The sequence below is a fragment of the Panthera tigris genome, chromosome B4 (assembly GCF_018350195.1).
Source record: "Panthera tigris isolate Pti1 chromosome B4, P.tigris_Pti1_mat1.1, whole genome shotgun sequence".
In the NCBI taxonomy this organism is placed as follows: Eukaryota; Metazoa; Chordata; class Mammalia; order Carnivora; family Felidae; genus Panthera; species Panthera tigris.
This window is the reverse complement of record NC_056666.1, coordinates 27,240,755-27,261,788: the sequence shown is the minus strand read 5'-3', so window position 1 is coordinate 27,261,788 and position 21,034 is coordinate 27,240,755. Positions and strand designations below refer to the sequence as shown.

General features: G+C 46.3%; 1 long non-coding RNA gene across 2 annotated transcripts in view; it reads left to right on the top strand.

Moving 5' to 3' along the window:
• The window catches only part of LOC122240257, a 52,364-nt gene extending 33,583 nt beyond the window's left edge, over nucleotides 1–18,781 (top strand). The window contains exons 3-5 of one of the 2 annotated variants that reach the window (XR_006219710.1): nucleotides 1,477–1,526; nucleotides 13,473–13,591; nucleotides 14,480–18,781. This is a non-coding gene — a long non-coding RNA (uncharacterized LOC122240257). Of the gene's footprint in view, nucleotides 1–1,476; nucleotides 1,527–3,105; nucleotides 3,657–13,472; nucleotides 13,592–14,479 lie in introns of those variants that run through there. The other variant, XR_006219709.1, reaches the window with a different exon arrangement.
• The last annotated feature ends 2,253 nt before the right edge of the window (nucleotides 18,782–21,034 follow it).

The following is a 21,034-nucleotide window of genomic DNA, read 5'->3' as shown; positions in this document are numbered from 1 at the left end:
CAACTTCACGGTAAGTTATCTCTGCCCCCGGCCATGGGTTGTCAGCAGAGAGCAATTAGGCTATTTGTTGCAGACTTATCCCTCGGGCATAGCATCACAGCAGAAAGGGACGATGGCCCCCGGTGGCCTGACAAGGCTCTGGTTCCCCCAACAACTAAGGCTGCTCCGAGAATCTCTGTTAGACAGAAGGCAAGACAAAGAAGACATGTGTACCAGGCCCTTCAAGGGCAAATCGTGCTCCCCTGGTGACAATTTTCTTGCAGCCTTGGCTCCCTCAGGGACTAGCAGAGCACCTGGCACACAGCCAACACATGGTTGCATGCAAGCTGAAATGAAAACTTAAATTGAAGGAGAAACCCAGATCCCCAAGTAGGATTGAAATTCCCAAACCGGTTTCAGAGGAAAGGTGGAATTTCCCCTTTCTACCCGGGAGATCAGTGTTTTCTTGCTTGCTTGGGATGGGATGATAAATCTCTCCTCATCTGTCAAGGATGGGAATTTCTCTGGGTGGTCTCCAGGGCCAAGGAGCCCATAGGTCTAGACCCGCTGGCAGATTGGGATTTTTCTCTCTAGAGAGGCTGGTGCCAGAGGGACCTGTGCACTTAGTCCTGCTTGCATTCCTCCACCCCCCACCACAGTATATCCTTGGCTTTTTTTGCTAAGGTTGGCGGGGGATGACAGGACTGCGAGCCGGGCAGCGCTGGGTGCTCAGTGTGGAAGGAAACCTCTCTGCAGGGTGAGATTTTGTCTGGCAGAGGATCAGAAGAGCGATCCCCATTGATGTGGGAAGACGAGCGTCCACACTGGGACACAGACCCCGTGAGATACTGTGCCGGAAAAAAAAGGGTTCCAGGGCCAGATGGGTTTGGGAAGTAGCATTCTACATCCTTCGCTTGGAAATTTGTGATGTATGTCAGGGCATTCAAGTCTGAAAACTCTCTCCAAGCGAAGCAAAAGAACTTTAATTTCCGAGAATGTGCCTGGTCACAAAACCTTTGCTCCGTGTGATGCCCGTGCACCTTGGGAGGTGCCATGGTGACACTGGAGCTGAGGAAGGAACTGCCGCACCGGACGGAGGGACAGAGTGGGTTGAGGCGTGCCTCGATGGTATGGAACTCTGCCCCCCCGTCCAAGGTGTGGGTCTTCGGAGAGAATTTAGGGAGGAAGTGGGAAAGAAGGTGCGACAAACAAAAATCCTCAGGAAATAATGCATGTCTTGCCTGGGCAAGAGAAATGGGGAAATAGAGGCTCACTGTGTGAGGTTAAGAAAAGGGAGTCTATGGGGGACTGAGAACCTGTTAAGATCTGTTATCACGATAGGCATTCAGAGAATAGAGGTTATTACAATTAGCGTATCAAGGATATACCTAAAATGTTACTATGATTCTTGATTGTGTTGTTACCATGAATGGTAATACTAAGATGTCTCTAATGCTTATTGTCTGCCAAGTGATTGAAACCTCCTTTGGTTCTCAGAACACCTCTGCTGTATGACGGGCCTTGATAATATTCCCTCTGTGGATGAGGTAAGTTACGAGTCAGTCGTTCAAATTCACATGACCGTTAGATGCTACAGCTGGGACTCAAACCTGAGCTGTAAGTTTTTGGCCAGCAGCTCCGAGCCCTACAACTACCCTTCCTGGGGGAAGACCAGCAGGATGGACAGGGCCTCTGGATTCCTTTGGAAGCGTCAGAGGAAAGGCTCCCCAAATACTTGTCGCGGCCTGTGTGTAGCCGAGAGCTGATGCTAAAGGGATCGTGGGAGCTTGTGCCCCGTGAGGGTTCCCCTGGTAGCCTGAAGAGTTGGGGCTGGCTGGGGGCGAGGGAGGGAAGCCAGAAAGGCATCTCCTTTTCCCTCTGTTTACCTCTTTGGTCCCTGACAGGCCAGGAGAAGTGGTGAACACAGCTCTTGCTGTGTGGGTTTTTCTAAAAGCTTTGGATGACAGGCACAGATACTTCCCCTAATTATATCTCTGCCTTTTCCAAAAATTGGAAAGGCCGATTGAAAAGAAAGAAGCCTGGATCCGTCTTAGAGCTGTCCTGAGAATCACAGAGGGTTGTTCTGGGATTCTGGGAACCTAAGGTGATGAAGTGATTCCAAGGATCCAGCCCCAGGGCCCTGAGGTGCAGGTGGACACCTGGGCAGAGGGAGGGGTTCCACATTTAATCCCACCCCAGCCTTGGGTCATGTGCGGAACTTGCAGCCAGCCTGGGAAAGCTACAGCTGCAAAGACAATCTGGAAATGGCCCAAAGTCCTGAATAACCCCAGGGAACCATAGGTCTAATCCACAGGCCACCTGGTGTGCGTTTGAAACCCTGGGGAGAACGGGATGTGTTCCTGAAGCAGAGTGGAGGGGGAAGCCTCAAGCCTTAGCCAAGAAAGATGTAGAACACAGAGAAGCCGAAAGCCGAGTACTTTGGGACGGTGGGATGTAGCTGCTGGAGGTGTGGGATTACACAGAGCGGGGAGCTAGTCAGAGGGGGGAGGTACCTAGAGCCAAGAGATGCCTGGTGGTGGAGAAAAGCAGCTGAGCATGCTCAGAAGAGGACAGACTGAGCAGTGTCAGGGAGGGACTGACAAGGACAAGGACCTGTGGGCTGGCAGATGAGACAGAAAGCATTAGACAGGCAGGCAGAGAGCCTGAGGGGTGTGGGCTGCGATGTGGTGGGGGCTGCTGGGGGTTGTCTTTGGCACGGGGCTGGTGAATTTGAGCTGCAGAGTATTGTTTGGCACGAGGTATTGAGGTGAGGGTAGAGGTGTGGACAGAATCGGGAAGCAAGCTCCGTGTGCAGTGGGAGAGCCTCGGGGACAGCCCTCCTCAAGCAAAGGAAGGCTCACGGGGGTCCCTTCCAAGGGGGCAGTGGTTTGGCATTCCTTCACCCTGCGCACCGGAGCAAAGCGGTGGGAATGCCTTTTCTAGACCACACGTTAGAAGTCCATTTGACACAGACCCGCACTGACTGTTCAGGTCAGAGAGGAATCGGAGTAAGAAAGCTCTCGGAGCGGTTCTGAGGGTCCTGCCTGAGGAGCTCGGGGCCAGTCAGCTCCCAGGTCGTGCCACAGCTTTCCCCTTGTCGGTGCAGACAGCGCAGCTCTCTTCCAGGAAACCTTGCCGCCTTGGGCCTTGCAGATCCAAGGGCCATCTTACGAGGACACTCCTGTTACGCCCGTGCCTCCTCAGCCATCTGCCTTCTCGTGCTGGGCTCACCTGCTCACCCTTCCTTCTTCGAACTGCACCAGCCGCCTGCCTTGCTAAGAACAGTTACCCACGATGTGAAAATAAGGCAAGGGAGGAACGCGTGTCCTTTCACTGCCGTGCTGGAGTTTGATACGAAGGCTCTTCCAAGGACTCTTCAGTGATGCGTACCCTCGCTTGGCTCACCGTTTGCTATTGATCAGGACCTGGATCCACTGGTTACTTGGAGATTCATGCCGCCAGATGGAGACACGAATGATTTCTGCCTGGTAGAAAAGATGACCCCAAAGGGTATGGTTATGGAGGGACATACACCAATTTTGAAAATCTAACCCAGTAGCTGTCTTATCCCACATTCTTCTTCAGTGGCTTTAACACCATACTTCAGATGCTCCTTCAGTCAGCTTGTCTCCCTGCCTGTTCCTTCATGAATGAGTAAAAGGAATCTTTGACGCGTTTACGCTGTTATTATGCATTCGTGTTTTTAACATTTTGAATATTTGGCAGCTTTAGAGATTGTTCCACATAAAGACCCAAAAGGGCTCACTTGCCCAAGAAGGGCCTCGCGTGCTGCGTAGTCTCAGGAACTGCCTCTCCTGAGGCTCCAGTGGATTATAGATCCCATGAACCAACATCACTTCTGTGTCACGGTTAAAATTAAGAGAAGCATAAAATTTAGCGTTCACTAATCTGAATGAGAGTTCTGACAAGTTTTACATCAACTATTACCGTATCCTTTCTATAGTGTATCAGCTTAAATATAATTCTCAACGTCCTTAGTTAAAAGTAAAACCTTAGCTTAATATTAAATCAAAGTCATGAACGGACGGTGTTTGGATACCTGAAGAGTTTTTAAATAAGCTGGCCCATTGAAACGTGGAGCCAACTTCATTTTGGAAGTGTGACCTTCTTTTTACTGGGATATAATTAGACCAAATAATTTGGCAACCAAGGTCATGCCTGGCATGTCATCTTTAAAAATACCTTTTACTGAATCAGATATATATGTATGTGTGTATACGCATATACATATTTTTAATAAGAGGCCCTCATTTTCATTTTGCCCTAAGCCCTGCAAGCTGTGTGATCAGTTCTGTATGTATGTGTGTAGATATTTGTGCCTATTATTTTTATGCACTACAGAGAGGCTGTTCCTTTGGGTTTTATTATCAGATAATTCAGCGGCCATATGCGCATTCACATTAAATACGCCACGGGTCCTGGATGCCCACACATGCCTGCATTTTGTGTCAATTTGTGCTTTCCCTTTAGGGAAAATACAATGGCATTTTATTGTGGTAAAATATGCTAGCATTTTACCCACGTTTAAGTGTACAATTCAGTGGCGTTAAGTCCACTCACATTTGTTTGCAACCATTACCACTGTGCCTCTGCCTCTTCGGAACATTCTCATCACCCCAAACGAAAACTCTCTCCTTAGTTTATACACTACCTTCTACTTCCTCATTCCCCCCAGCCCCTGGCATCTGCCATTCTACTTTCTGTCTCCGGGAGCTTCACTACTCTAGGGGCCTCATGTAAGTGGGATCGCGCAGTATTTGTCCTTTGTGACTGGCTTATTTTACTTAGCATGATGTCCCCAAGGGTTAGCCATGTTGTAGCCTGCGTCACAGTGTACTCCCTTTGTAGGGCCAGATAATAATTCGTTGGATGTCTGTATCACATTCCGTGTGCCCATTCAACTGTCGACGGGACACTCGGGTTTCCACCTTTTGGCTATTACTGTGAATAATGCTGCTGTGAACCTGGGCGTGCACGTGTGTGTTTGAGTCCCTGCTTTCCCTTCTTTTGTGTATAAACCCAGAAGTCCCAGAAGTAGAATTGCTGGATGATATGGTAATTCTGTGTTTAATTTTTTTGAGGAATGCCCGGCTGTGTCTACAGCAGCGGCGCCCTGTTACGTTTCCACCAGTAATGCGAGCGTTCCAGTTCGCTTACCAGCACACCTTAGTTTCTGTTTTTTTAAATCCATCATGGGGGGGGTGGTGAAGCGGTATCTGATTGCGGTTTTGCTCTGCGTTGCCCAAATGACTGGTGAACTTGAGCATCTTCTCAGGTGCGTACTGGCCACTTGTTTCTCTTCTTTGGAGGAAAGTCTATTGAAATCCTTTGCCTCCTTTGTAATCAGGCTGTTTTGTTGTTGTTTCTTTCTCTTCCCTTATAGCTTTCTTTAACACTTAGTAGGGTAGGTGGTGCTTTTACAATTAAAATGAAACATGTCGGTTGTTTTCCTTGACCTCTCAGAATTCAGGGAAAATTCTTGTATTGAGTTTCTTTCCTTTTCATGATAATACAGTTATTTGTAGAGTCTCATTAAGAATCTTTTTTTTTAACCTGGATCTAATTAGAAAAAATAATTATATAGCAAAGGTTATACCTGGAAGGTCATGTTTACAAATAAATTTTATTTAATCAGGGGTGCCTGGGTGGCTCAGACGATTGAGCATCTGACCCTTGATTTCAGCCCAGGTCATGATCACAAGGTCATGGGATCAAGCCCTGTGTCAGGCTCTGCACTGAGCATGGCGCCTCAAGATTCTCACTCTCTCTCTCTCTCTCTCTCTCTCTTTTGCTGCCACTCTCCCCTGCACGTGCACACGCTCTCTTAAAAAAAAAAAAATTATCAGGTATGCTAAACTCACCACCAAGGGATAATAGCCGTGCTTTCTATGTGGGACTAACACTCATAAAACCTTTCTAGGAAACTCATCTGATATCTGTTCTATAACTTGCAGAGTCCTCCTACCAGTAAAGAAGGTCACTTCCTGGCAGCCAGGGACATTTGCAGATTTGGGGGACCTAGAGAAAAAGAGAGAAGAATTCACTCAAATGTGTAGCTCCTCCAGGTGAAACCAGTGGAGACGAATTTCTTAGGTATGGTTTCCTAGCTTGCAGAAGAAGAGTCAATGAAAAAAGAAAATCCTAAAACGAAAGAGAGAAAACACTATGGAATAAGAGAGGTGATAGAGACCATTGAAAATGCAACCCAGATCGCTTATGAAATCGCAAACATCTTGTGAGTGTCATTCTACGATTCTGTGTTTGCTGACCATCCTCACTGAAGCTTATATATTTTATTGACCCTTCTTTCTATACTTAGGTAAATTAATTAAGACAAAGATGCAGGGGGAGCAGCCTCTTTTGTGTGTGTGTGTGTGTGTGTGTGTGTGTGTGTGTGTGTGTGTGTGTTATTCTTGGAGATCATTTGTGACCCCCAGTTCTACCCAAAATTTGGGAGCGAGGAAAATGAAGTCTTTCCACTGGAGCGCACCCAACAGGCCCACCCAGGGAATATTTAATTATTGATGGGTTTCCCTGTTGTTTGGCCCCTTGACTGGGGCCCAGACTCTCTAAAGCAATGTGTTAACTCTTAAAATTTTGCTTGAAACTCCACATGGTGATTTTTTTTTGACCTCTGGACATGAACCACTTTTGAACCTACCCTAGAAATCTTAGTCCAAAATTCTTTCTTCAGTGCTATAAAAACTTGTTTTCTCAAATATTCTTCGAACCAGCTTTGACTGGCCTCCTGGTTCTCACTAACGAGTTAACACTTTGATACAAGTTCATTCTAAACCTTTGAAAATTATATTTCCCTGTCTCTTACTTTGGGGCCCAGAGCCATCTCTTCTGTCATTCTGACAGTTTAGGCAGGCTTGTCTCGTCTACAGTCTATGCAGCTTGTGGATTCCCTTTATCTGCCTGGACAGAGAATTACTTGAGTGTGGGTGACTTTCTTCAGTTTCGAGGTTTATGCATCCTAAGCTCATACAGTGTTAGTGCCCGATGGAATCCCTACCTCCCTCAGTTATAAGGAAGAAACTTAGGGGCGCCTGGGAGGCTCAGTAGGTCAAGCATCTGACTCGATTTCGGCTCAGGTCATGATCCCAGAGTTGTGTGGGATTGAGCCCTGAGTAGGGCTCCATGCTGAGCAGAGACTCTGCTTGAGATTCTCTCTCTCTCTCTCTCTCTCTCTCTCTCTCTCCATCCTCCTTCACTCATTCTCATTCTCTCTCTCTCTCTCTCAATTAAAAGAAAAAGAGGAAATTGAGGCAGAAGGAGAATAAGTAGATTAGGTAGGTAGAAGGTAAGTTCTGTAATTTACTGTCTGGCCATGTATTGGCATAATACCTCTTCTTGTCTGTGTACCCTTTTTACACGTGTCTGCATCTCAGATTATAAATTCCAAGGCTACAGGGACCATATGTATGATTTTTTCCCCTGCATCTTTGATGCTTCCCCAGAGGTGAATGAGTGTTGTGTAAGTGCTTTTTGATGGGGGGTGAAACAAAGGAAGAAATGTTTCTGGAAGCAGACATTCTGGAAATTGCCAGAGAAAGCTGTTCAGAGGTCAGAGGGTGACTATTCTTCTGTCTGAAACTGCTTTAAAGAAATCCCCTCCCTGGGGGAATGATTCAGCACATCCCTGTCTTTGAGCTCCATCCAGATGCTTCCCTGAGGCTCTGCATGGGGAGGTATTATCAGTGTCACTACCTATGAAGATTTTTGCTTGAAGCAGTGATTTTTGTTAGTTTTGGCAGAGATGTCTAGAGAATGGCCAAGAAAGGATGTGACACAAATTCAACAATTTAATTCTGAAAACCCCGTGGTTTCAGTGCTGGTCATTTCTTGTTAGAGCTTTGTTTTTCCTCTTTGGTCATAACAACTGGACTTCCAGGGGAATATTTCTTCTTACAAATTAAGGAAATTTTCAGAGCCAAATTTCAGGTCTTTCCTGATTTAAAGAAAAAACAATGAAAGGATAGTGGGCTTGGCTTTGAATAGCAGCCAGGGACACTACACAAAACGATGACTATTATTACACTTCCTAACAAAGCAATGCTATTTTCGAATAATAAGTTTTTCTTTTGTTATAGAGGAAAATCTAGTACTTTTAATGGAAAGTCTACCTGGAAGTTCTCATAAATAATTTTAACTTTTAGAGGAGATGGAAATGGTGTAGTACAGGGATTAGATTCTTTTTTAAAGCAAATTTGGAACCAAAGCTAGAGACACACATATAATGGCACTTGACCCAGCCCTCCTCCGGGAGGCTTCCTGGTGTGATGAACTTGACCCAGTTATCCTTGACTATGGGCCACTGATGACTTCTGGGACGTAACCATTTGAGCCTCAGCTTCCTCTTTGGTACGATATGGTAATCACACCAAAGTCAGTGCAATATTGTGAGGATAAATTAAATAGGATGATAATCATAGCTAATATTTTTTTAGCGCTTACTATGGGCTGGGCACTGTGTTAAGGACTGAACACATACTCTCTATTTAATCCTCGTAACAACCTCTGGTGAAGCAATTATTTTTCTTCTCCATCTTACAGATGGGGAAACTGAGGTTAAGATATAGAGAGGTTAAGTTTCTCCAGGCCTCATAGCTAGTGAGTGGTGGAGCCCGTGGTCACATCTGGGCAGTCTGGCTTCAGAGCTGGTGCCCCCAGGCAGTATGCTATATCCCCCTGCCCAGAGAAAAGTAGGTATGTAGTTAATTTTAATTGGATCTGAACAATTCAAGTACGCACCTAGCATTTCTATGTAGCCCAGAGATCTCAGCAGCTCAATGCTGATAGAACCTGTGCTACCAACACGGTCAACGAAAAGGATCCCTGTAAAAGTGTGTGTCATTAACACAATGTCTTGCTGTCATACCTGGACTAAATTAAAATTATAATAAGCTTCCAAATGATAAAACTGCTTCTTTGGCATCAGATGGTGCTTCTTTCCTTCTTCTACTACCACACCTTTAATTAACAGAATTTTCTCAGGAAAGATCTGTCTTCAATCATACATGCATTTTTGAACATCCCTTTGGCTGTTTATAAATGGCATTGACCTTCTTTTATTTAGTCTTCCCCTTAGCTTTGTCCCCTATGTACAGGATATGGTGCTAAGTCAGTCTTGAAAAGATAAAGAAGATAAACCACGTCCAATGGGAAGCTTACATTTTTGTGATGTAGTTATAAGCCTATGCATAGCATTTAATGTGCTAGAATATGCCTTCTTTGTAACCTATACAAGCTTACCTGCTCTGCTGTGCTCCCATACTATGTGGCTTACCCTCACAGAAAGAAGCCCTTTGACTACAGTCCAGTATCTTTTAGTTTAGTTTCCTCTCTCCAAGGATACTGGCTGTTTTCTCTTGGGTCCTAATGGAAAGATAACAAAAGGATTCATTGTATTTAACCAGATCTGCATTATAGGTAACAGAGAAACTGCTGCTATCTACAATGTGCATTTCAGATACAATAATAACCAAACAAAGCTCCTCCCCTCCTGAAACCTACAGTGTAGGGAGGACAGGGATCCGGAAAGTATGGGCCATGAGCTCCATCTTCCTGCTTTTGTAAATGAAGTTTCACTAGAAGTCAGCCACACCCATTCATTGAAAGATCATCTCTGGCTATTTTCACACTACAACAGCGGAATTCAGTAGCTACATCAGAGACTGGATGCCCGCCCACCCCCCCAAAGCCTAACATGTTTATTGTCTGGCCTTCCACAGAAAATCTCCTGACTGGTTTTTTCCGTCTTCTCCCCCACCTTTTATCGCTCAGGCTGGTGCTGGTTCAGGGGTGGAGGACAGGTCACGGGAATAAGAAAGTTTTTTCTTCACAGACGCCGTCCTAAGATGGCTCTGTGCTTTCCGAATGTTGGCAGTTGTTGAAAGCTCCCTATCGGAAGGGACACTTTTTCACGTTCTTTGGAGATCCCATTTCTCTCAACCCTACTCCCCCTCCTGACTCCAGAGATCTCTTACCTGGGTAGATGTTTCTCTAGTTTAGCTGGTCATTTACTCTTTCTGTAGCACCTAAAATGAAGCCTCCCCTCCCACCCCGGGAGGCTTTAATAACTGATCCTAAGCTGTCATCGTTGGCTTCCTCTTGCTCATGGCCCGCATCAGGGTCATGGAAGCATCCTACTTCGTCTGTCCCAACGAAGTCTAGCTATGCAGGCTGAGGCCGGGTGCCCACCTCTGTTTTGATCTGCTCATCAGCAGCTAGCCAGCCTGTCTCTCCCATTTTCAACTTTCCAGTAGAAAGACACCAATCGAGTCTACTCTGTCACTTACTCCCCCAAACCAGGGATACATATTAAAGTCCCTGAATAGTTGCCTGGAGCCACCTGCGTGCAACTAGAGGTGACAGGGGCGCATCCCATCCTTTCCTGCTTTGAGGGAAGGGCCTGCTAGCGCAGCTGTCCAAGGAACTTGTTCTCACAAATCCTTTCTCTTCAGGTCCAGTTTTGACTTATTTTATAGCCTCAAAGAGAAAGAGGGACTTGAGAGTTTAACAGGGTTTGGCTTATTCTTCTTGTAAGCCCTACAGAGTGGCCTATTTCACTTGAAAACACATTGATTGTCTCTCGGTGACTCGGTCAATGCTTCCAATTTGATATACCTCACATTTATACTGAAGGCATCTGGGACCAAATCAGAAACAAATAAATGAAGGTTGGATCCAGGGCTGGTTCAGGTTTCTGAGACGAAGAAGATAAATGAGAGCTCCATGCTTCCATCACTGTGAGCTGGGGGCCCGGAGGTGTTTTTATTTACACACCAAAGTTTGGGTGACTTCGTTTGGGATTTGGGAATATACATCCAAGGGAACTGACAGTGGACTACATCTTGAGAGCAGAATTTTAAGCCCAAGTGTAGCCATTTGCATTTTTAAAAGTTCACTGTGGCCGAGTATGAAGGATGGATTAAGGAGATGGAGAAGGAACACCAGGAGAAGCCATTATGGCCACCCAAGCAAGAATTCATGAAGAGGTAAATCACTGCATTGGCCTTGGGAATAGAGGTGAGAAGGCAATGCTCAAGACAGGTAAAAGGCATCATTTCTACTAATTGATAATAGGTTGCATGTCAAGGGAAGAGTTAAAGGTGATTTCAAGTTTCTGCCTTGGGCAACTGAGAAAGTTTTAATTCTACTCACTGAGCTGCACAGACTAGATCTGTGGGGAAGCAGTGCCGATTTCTTTGATGGCCAAGGAGGGGAGCTATGAGAAGAAAGGCAGAAGAAAGATCTTGGGGTGGGTTACACTAGGCCAGCTGAGCCAAATTATCCCGAAGGCAAGAAGTTCTGCGTAAGGCTTAAGTCCTAACCTGGAGTCTATATTAATTCCTCATACCAATCATTGCCTTTTAGAATACAGTTGATTAGTCTTCATTGTAGAACATAAAACTACTGTAAAACTATTAGATTAATATCGTTACTATTAATCCTCCAGGAAGGACTCTGATGGTTGGGGGGAAGTGACATGAAAATCACAGGTAACCAAAAGGGCATCATATGAATCCTTCTTCTGGAATTCTCTTCCCTTGCTATTTTTTTTTTCCTATATTTTATTTCACCTGCAAATTCATTTCTCCTTTTACATCCAGCTTGCATTCTCCATTCCCTTGGAAGACTGTAAATCACCACCTCCCCCACCCCCATGAGTACCCACCCACAGGGGTAGTCACATGACCTAGGACAGCCAATTAGAATATCCTAGCCCTCTTATTGCCAGTAATTGGTACAGAAATAGCTCTGCATCCCAAGCAGCACCAGTCAGATTCTTCCCTTTGATTGCTCTAGGGATTTTGGAGGAGAACAGCTTTCTTTCTGCTGGACTTGCTAGGCACTGAGGGGAACAGTCTGTGGTTGCTGGGTGCCTCTGGTGAGGCCTTGAAGCAAGCTGCACCTCTCGATTTCCCAGCTATGCTAGGCGACAAATTCCTTTCTCACTTCCTTTTAAAAGTTTCTTAATATAGTTTGAGTTTTATCACTTGCAAGCAAGAGAGCTCTGACAGACTTCCCTAGTGCCCTTTGACAAAACTTGTGGACCTCTCATCTCTGCCCCTACTGTTTTATTGAGATATCATCACCTAACATATGCTTTACCATTTTAAGTACCATTCAGTGGTTTTCAGTATGTGTACAGAGTTGTGCAGTTTTCATCACGGTCTAATTTTAGAATATTTCCGTTAACCCCAAAAGGCAATACCATATGTATCAGCGGTCACTCCCCATTACCTCCCCTGACAATTAATCTGCTGTATGTGTCTCTCTGGATTTGCCCATTCTGGACACTTCCTACCAATGGAATCGCACAGTATTTGACCTCTGGGTCTGGCTTCTTTCATTTAACGAGATGTTTCCCAAGTTCATCCGTCTGGTAGCATGCATCACTACATCATTCCTTTTAAGAGCCAAGTGATATTCCACATGTGGGTCATCTATCGGTTCACGAACATTTGGGTGGCTTCCACTTTTTGGCTATTATTAACAATGCCGCCATGAATATTTGTGTACAAATTTTTGTGTGGGCATAGGTCTCCACTCTTAGGTATATATCCAGGAGTGGAACCGCCGAGTCACACGCTAACTCTATTTTTGGCATTTTCAGGGGCCGCCAAAGTGTTTTCCAGAGCAGCTGCATCATTTTGCATTCCCACCAGCGATGCAGGAGGGCTCCGATCAGTCCGCATCCTCAGCAACACTTGTTATTGTTTTTTTGACCGTGTCCTCTGAATGGGTGGGAACTGGCATCTCAATGGTAGTTTGGGTTTGCATTTCCCTGATATCTCATGACATGGAGCATCTTTTCATGTGCTGATTGGCCATTCATACCTCTGTTTGGGGGCAAATGTCTATTTTAATTCTTTGCCACTTTTTAAACTAGGTTGTCTTTTTCTTGGTGGGCTGTAATACCTCTTCTTACATGCTGGGTGCAAATCTCTTATCAGAGATAGGATTTGCAGGTATGTTCTCCTATTCTTTAGGTTGCTTCTTTACTTGAAGCAGTCCATGAAGGACAGAAGCTTTACATTTTGGTGAAGGCCGGTGTCTTTCTTTTTCTTGTGTCACTTGTGCTTTTGATGTTCTAGCTGAGAAACCATTGCTTAATGCAAGATCAGAGAGATTTACAGTTATGCTTTTTTTCTAAGAGTCTCATGGTTTTAGGGTCTGTGATCCATTTGGACTCCATTTTTGTACCCTAGTGCATTTTGTATCTCCTTTATTTCCCACTTGTCCAGTGGCACTGTGATTGCTGGTGCACGTGTACCCTAAGTATCCTAACATCAAAGAATGTTACCTAATACGGACCCCCAGGAGTACTCTGAGCTCACGTAAATTTGGGAAGGTCTGTACAGTAAATTCCCCTCTTGAAGTTCATAGCACATATTTGCCCACGAAAGATTCTAAGCAGACAACCGTAAAGACTCCTGCTTCATTTAATCTCATGTTTGCAGTCACCACAAGCTGGGGGACACTGTGATGGACCTTTACAGGAATGAGAGATTCCTTACCCCACCTGCTGGCCATGCCCCCTTCCACCTCAGCTGTTGGTCCCCTTTGGAGATTTGCTCAGGTGAGTAAAGCTACCTTGTTCAAGGTCATGCTCCCTTCTGGGAACGGACCATGTCCACAAATTGGAATGGAGATATAAAGGCCTGGTTTGTCTTGCCCCCAACTCAGGACAGCTTTGCAGAGCTGTCTCATCTTCAGAATCCTTACATTGTCAGTTGAGGCTGCCCTAAGACTTCATTGCAGCTCACCTTCTCCCTGTGTGATCCTACCTCTTCCCCTCCCCTTCCCAGTGTTGAGCTTTTTTCTTTTTTTTTAATTTTGAGAGAGAGACAGAGAGAGAGAGAGAGAGAGAGAATCTCAAGCAGGCTGCACACTGCCAACACAGAGCCCAGTGTGGGGCTTGATCCCATGAACCATGAGATCATGACCTGAGCTGAAATCAAGTGTCTGATGTTCAATGGACTGAGCCACCCAGGTGCCCCGATAAGTGTTTGAGTTAACTAAGTAAATAACACACAAAAATTCCCTGAAACTTTTATTGAGGTATACTTCCAGTCCGTATTTTTGGATAGGTCCTAGTCATTTGTAAGAAGGAATAAGTGAAGACTACTTTCAGTGCAGGCTATGAAAGATTTACTAGCTGACCTTTCCTACACTGATTGGGCAGCCATAAAAAATATTGGCTGAAGATATCTTGGGCAGCGTACCACAAACCTTTAAGTACAGCCACCAGTTTATTTTTGCTGACCTTTCTGGTAATTTTTGGCATAGGTCATAGTCTCAAGCAAATACGCTAAAAAGTCACTTAACATTGAATATTGTATTAGATTGAAGCAAGCTTCATAAAGTCCCAGTAAGATGATTTTTGAAGGTTTATTAATTTAAATTATAAGACATCTTGACCCTTGTTGAGAAGAATCAAAGCGTCATACATTTGTGCCCACTGTAGCATGAACGGGACAAAGACACACGACTTAATTTAGCACATGCCAAGGCCGATGTTGCTGGAAGCAATTTCCTACCGAGAGTGATGCTGGAGAGCAAGAGTCATTGAAGTTCTCCAGTGCTGCATTGTTTGTGTTGGAGATTACGTACCTGTGATCATACTGAAAGACATAGTGTCTTCCCATATGAAGATTTCAGCCAACACACAGAAACAGGAGCACAGCACCCTTCTGGACTCGGGAGAGGGGTTGAGACATCGTTCTTGCCTCTTGGGCATAATCTAGTGGGAGAGAAACACACCATCATAAACTCCAGAGAAGACGAACAGGAGAGATTAGGTCAAGCAGAAAAGCACCACGGAACATGCTGCTAATTGCAGCTGAAGCTTGGAAGGCACCCCGAAGGTGTGCCCTGAATTGTGTCTTCAAGACTGCATGTAATTTCTGATGGAGGGGACATGAGGGAAGGAGGGCAGGAAAGAAACAGTACAAACCTGGAAACCCATCAAGACTGGATATAGGGCGCCAAAGTCTGCGGTGGTGGGCGAGAAGAACGAAAACAGGTCGTGGTGGGGATTAAAGACTTACAAATTTCATTACGTGCAGTGGGTCGCTGAGCCAGACACGCTGTCTGCACTTCTGCCGTATTCCATGCCCAGAGTCTCCAGCCACATTTTAAACTACTCGAGGGCAAATACAAAATCACACAGAAAAGGCTTATCTGAAGGTTGGGCCCTAGCAGACTTGTGTCTTGGGAATAAAACTTTGAATGTCAAAACAAATGAAAATGAAAAAGAGGGGAAGGAAGAGAAGAGGGAGGAGGAGGAGAAGTAAGGAGGAGGAGGACGAGGAAGAGAGAAAAAAGGCAGAGCCCAAAGGCCTCCAGGAATACGTAAAACCCTATTATAAAGCATGGGCTTAGGAGTCCGATGATGTAAGTTTGAATCCTGATTCTGTGACTTACTAATGATGGGACCTCATCAGCCTGATTCCCTCCTATTCAAACTGGGCATCACAGCAGTGCCTGCCCTAGAAGGACACTGGATGAAGATACTCTCCAAGCACTCTTTGTGGTGGCCTCTCACGGTGACCGGCCAGTGTGTGCTACCTGCTTAGCAAAGCTGCTGGGTGCTGGTGCTGTCACCTGGCATGGAAGTTCGCGGCTTTTCTCAAAAGACGTGTTCTTATTTTGTCACTCAGAGCCTCCTGGCTCTACTAAGGTGAGATTTCTACTCCCCTTGCTTGTTTGGTCTTGGCATACTAAGGCAGGGGTGCGGAGATCGTCACAGGAAGAGTCTGCAGAAATCATAAATGATTTGCCGAGAGACCCATCAAGGGAGGAGGATGGAACCAGCAACGCAGACACGAGTCTCCGGGATGTATTGTGTACACACACACTAGGCTATGTGTTAAAGCATCACAAGGACATAGTTGACGTACGTCACACTGTCTCTGAGTTGGTGTGAAAAGCTAAACGCCCTCGTTCGATCTGAGCACCTCCCGTATTCAAAGGATTATGAGTGATGCAGGGATGGTACAGATGAATGAGAGAATACGATGCTTATGTTAACAGAGCTCACAAGTTAGGAAGTCTGTAGCAACAGCTTGGAAATTTTCCCTCCGAAATAGTTAAGGGGAGCAAAAAATTTTAGACGTCTGAAAAAAGTGTCGCTTGTGGAGGGGAAGTGTGGACGGCTTATTTGCCAGCAGTGGGTGATAATGAGGTTATGGAATATGCTGTGCTAAACACACTGCAGGTGCCCACAAGTCGCCCGCCAGTTGAATTGCATTTGCTGGGCTTTGCTTTTGTGCAACGAAATGTGTAAAACCACTGCTCTTCCTCTGTTGGTAACTTAGCTTCATCTCAGAGAACCGCTCCTCCTCCCCCATTCCCTGCCCCAACTCTGGACACTTCCGTCCTGAGTCTTCAAGCTGGACATCTGCAGCCGCCTTCCAATCTCCGCTTCACCTCACCCTCCCGCATCCAGGGCCTCCGCGGCCTGTAAACTCCTTCTCTGTAACATTTTGGACATTTGTCCCCTTCTCTCCTTGCCTACTTTCGCTGCATCAGGGAATTCTTTTTCACCCCAGTGACTGCAGTAGCCTTCTAGACAGCCGCTGTGCCCCCATTTCCTCCAAACCCGGCCCATCCTACACCCTGTGTTAAGAAGCCTGCCCGAGACAGTCTTACCTGCACCGAAGAAGACGCTGCATTGGAAGCATCTTTCTTGGGTTCTGTGCGATATTCAAACTTGAGTTTTACTGAGGTTCCGAAAAGAAGACTAGAGATATCCCCAGGTGTCCTCACAATGGAGGGGTCCGGGAGGTCCACTCACGTTGCCCCACCCAAAGGGCAGACATTGGAAGCACAGTGTAACGGGATCGTAGACCGTACAGGAACGTGTTTCTGTTCTGTTTCGTGGTCTCCCACAAGTCCTGGAGGACAGGGTCCATATCTGCTTATTTACCACTGGCTCGACAATGTCTGGCACTATTCCCAGCACATAGTAGGCACTTAATAAATACTTTGTAAATGGATGAAGGAGTGTTTAACAAAGAGCCATTTGGCCAACTATATGTTACTGCACCTTAGTCCTTTATTGTTGGATGTGTAAGTATTCTTTTTTCTCCTTTGAATAGCGCCGCCATGACAAGCCTTTATCAGTTAAGGATTGTACTCAGCTAAAAACCTGGTCACAGTAGCTTCACCATCCAGGCTTTATTCTTGTTTGTAAAGGAACCCAGACATGGACAGCGCTGAGAAGTCATTAGGGACAGTCTCTTTCCACCTTTCTGCTCTACCACCATCCAGGTACAGCTTTCATCCCCAAGGCTATAAGAGCTGCTGGAGCACGAGACATTACAGCAGAATTTCCAAGCAGGAAGCAGAAGCCCCAAGTCGACTGCATTTCCAAGGTTAGTAAAAAAGATCGGGTGTTATGCACCAATAGCCAAACACAAGGGTGAGCCAAACTTTTCAAATGACTCGTTAGTTCTGTCTTTCCGATGAGTTCCCAAAAAAAAGAATCCTTGGGAAAGACGAAAGTTGACCACTCCGTCGTAACTAGTTTGCCTCTGAGGGTCACCAAGTTGTAAACTCCACGGATAGCCAATCCCTTGCTCACAGCAGCACTCGAGGGAGTGTGTTCACAGAGTGTCCGTTGAGTTGAGCTGACATCGCTGTATGGGAAGGACCACCTGGCTTATGTCCTGAAGGATGAAGCAGGTCCATGTTGCTGTCAGTGTGTCGGATGCCCTTTGGTCCCCACTGGGGAATGGGTACTGTCCTACTGACCCCTTGCAAGTTTCCATCTATTCAGGGGACTAGTGGTTTCCAGTCTTCCAAGGTGTTCCACGGGGGCTCCAGGCCAGGCCGGAGCGAGCCACACTCAGGAACCACATCATTCACTGCTCCCAGAGGCGATTCCTCCTGTTCTAGGCTATACAGATGTAAAGACTTCAGCCAGTGAAAGGCAGGCTTCCGCTGGGAAAACAAACAAAACAAAAGCAAACAAACAAAAAAACAACCATGTGTATTTAATTCCTGGACAATAGAGGATACTTTTTTTTTTTCCTCTGTGATTTTTGATTTTTTGTTGCCTCAATAACGAAGCTCTGGCCACAGCGAATAAACCTTTCAGGGGATGCTGTATCTGTCCTCTTTCTCCCATCACCCAACAAGAAGGAAAAAGAACTACAGGGTGAATGGAAGGTTTAGGAAGACATTTACTTTCTCAAAAGTATCTAAAGCAGACTCTGCACGGGCCTAACTGATCCCAGTTGTGGGGTGTTGTGAGTTGAGGCTTGGATGTTCTCCACCAGGCAGACTGGGCAGACTTTTAGCCAAGTCTCCACATGGCTGGTGTTCAATACATAGTTTTTTGATGGATTGACTGAGTTCTGTTGTGCCAGATCAAGCAGTTTCCAAAGTGAAGAAAATAGTTGTGACTTTCTTTTCCTGTGTTAAAGAGTACAATGTGTGCGATATTCCATAGGTCCCTGGGACTTGGCTGAATATCTTCCAATGTAATCAAACCGTTGATTGGTTCGTGCTCAGAGAAGGTAGTAGGAAAGCAAAACAATGTAACTTCTTGGATTGGATTCTCAAGCACTAATTACTCTTCCTGCATCCCCTGGCTTCTCCTGCCTCCTGAGAACCTGGAACCCTCCTTATCCAGAAGGGAGGTCCTTACCCTCACAAGTGAACATCTATCTCCTATAAGTCAGTGCTCTTAAAAGAAACCATCTAGGGGCGCCTGGCTGGCTCAGTCAGTTAAGCATCTGACTTCAGCTCAGGTCATGATCTCGCAGTTCATGAGTTCGAGCCCCACGTGGAGCTCTGTGCTGACAGCTCAGAGCCTGGAGCCTGCTTTGGAGTCTGTGCCTCCCTCTCTCTCTGCCCCTCCCCCGCTCTCACTCTGTGTGTGTGTGTCTCTCTCAGAAATAAATAAATATTAAAAAAAAAAAAAAAAAAGAAACCATCTAAGCAGAAGTGAAATTTATTGAAAGTATACCGAGTAGCTGAAGAACTGGAAAGTCTGAGAACCAGGCTCAGAAACTTGATTGCCACAAAATCACTTTGTTGTAGACTAGCCTGGGGAGAGAACCACAATCTCTCCTGCTGGTCTGGAGCCTCCGCCTTGCTCTGCCCTCCCAGCCTCACTCCTTGTCTGCCCCGGGAATCTTGCACAACTACCCCCACCCCCATTGAGAGTAGTTGCCTGGGCTCCTAGTCTTTGCAGAACCAGTTCTGTCTGCAAGGACCAGCGTGGAGAGTGTCTGAAGGGAGAAGCCAAGGTCACATGCCAACACTCCTAGTGAACACTTGAGGACATTCTGTTGTCCAGGGTCCTACTACTCAAAGTATGGTCCACAAAGGAAGACATAAACCAGGCTTTGTCTGCCTTCCCCTAAGACTCAAGGCTGGGGGATTCTTCTCACACGGGAGGGGCTCAGACGCAAACTGCCAAGACGAATCACAAACGTCCACACTCCCTAACCAAGATGCCACCGCACCGTCTTTTTGTGCCTATGTTTTTTTTGGTCTGTTAACTCCCGCAGGAAGCAATAAGGTGTGCCCAGGGAGAGGAGGCTAGAGGCAGCTGGAAACAGGAAGAGAGCATGGTGTCGGAGGCTGAGGAAGCAAAGAGAGCACGATGTGATTTCCATGTAGCACACGGCCAGTTTACTTTCCAGCATTCTTGTGCAATCCAAGTATTTAAGGTACTCGAGTGTCCGCTGCGTGCCTAGCACGGCAGGAGATAGAGCCTCATTTTGTGCGGACATTTACACCCTGGTTGGAAGACACGAGTCCGTCTCTCAAATCAGTTGGAGAAAGGGAGAGGACTGTGCCTCAAATTTGGATGCCATCCTCGGGGGGGGATCTTGTTAGAAGTGCAGATTGGGTTTGGGGGCTGGGATGCTGCATTTTGAACAAGCTCCCAGGTGCTGCTGCTGCTGGGGTATCAGGAGCACAGCATGTCATTTGTGCCAAGGAGGAGAGCATTTAAGTGGGTCGTGGCACCGTGGAGATTTTCGGAGGGGAAACCCTGAGATTCAGGCACTGAGCATGCAAAGACCTAACTGAGCCCTGACAAGAGGGCAGGAGTTAATTCGGCAGAAAGTAGAGGAATCCCCGTGTTGGGCCCACTTGTGTGTTAAACCAAGGGTGACGAGCCATCCCGGTTTGCCTGGGACTGTCCTGGTTGTAGCACGGCAGGTCTTGAGTCCCGGAAACAAGTGTCACACTTCCGAGACACTTGTCCAGTGACACCCAGCTGGAGGCAGACAATAACTACGTGCTATTTGCTTGACAGATTGGCCAAGTTTACACTTTATGAAGGTTAAAGTCACATAGAGTTCATTTCATTTCTGGTCTTAGTAATGGCTTGGAAAGGAAGTGGCACAGCTTTAGATAAGGCGATCCTGTTTTTTCTTAATACTACTGTGATATCAATCTTCACGTCACAGCGTTACGGTGACATTTCTTAAGCAGGGACTCCCTTTTATTACTCAGAAAATTTTAAATTTCTATGCGTGTATTCCTAGTAGGGAACGTGAAATGTCAGAAGCACGGCGGGAGGCCCTCGAAACACAAGTCTTCGTACTTGAATCACATCACTACACTTCAGCAAATCGGGCGGACCGTGTCATGGCAGAACTTCCGAATCAACCACAGCCATGGACATGCTGTCCAGTTCCCTGGGTCACAGCTTAGCACACAGATTCCGGAAGCGGGCTTGCCCTTCACCCAGACAGCGGACCATCCTTACCGCCAGCGGATGCTTTTCCTAAAGCAAGTGTTGATTTGCTTTGATCCGCTTCCTCCTTACCCGCAAGCATGCTGGCAGTGCCTAGGTAAGAAGTGTTCCATTTTCTGACGCACCTGGGGAGCCAGTGAGATGCTCATGAAATTGGACATCTCGCTTCTCTGCCCAGGGAGCTCGAGCAAAGTCCAACCGGGAGCAGCTGCCACTTTCACAGAGCAAATCCTCCAGCCTGCTGCTGATCGAGTGTGACCTGGGCCTAGCTTGGGGGAGGTGGCCGGCCAGCTGAGCAAA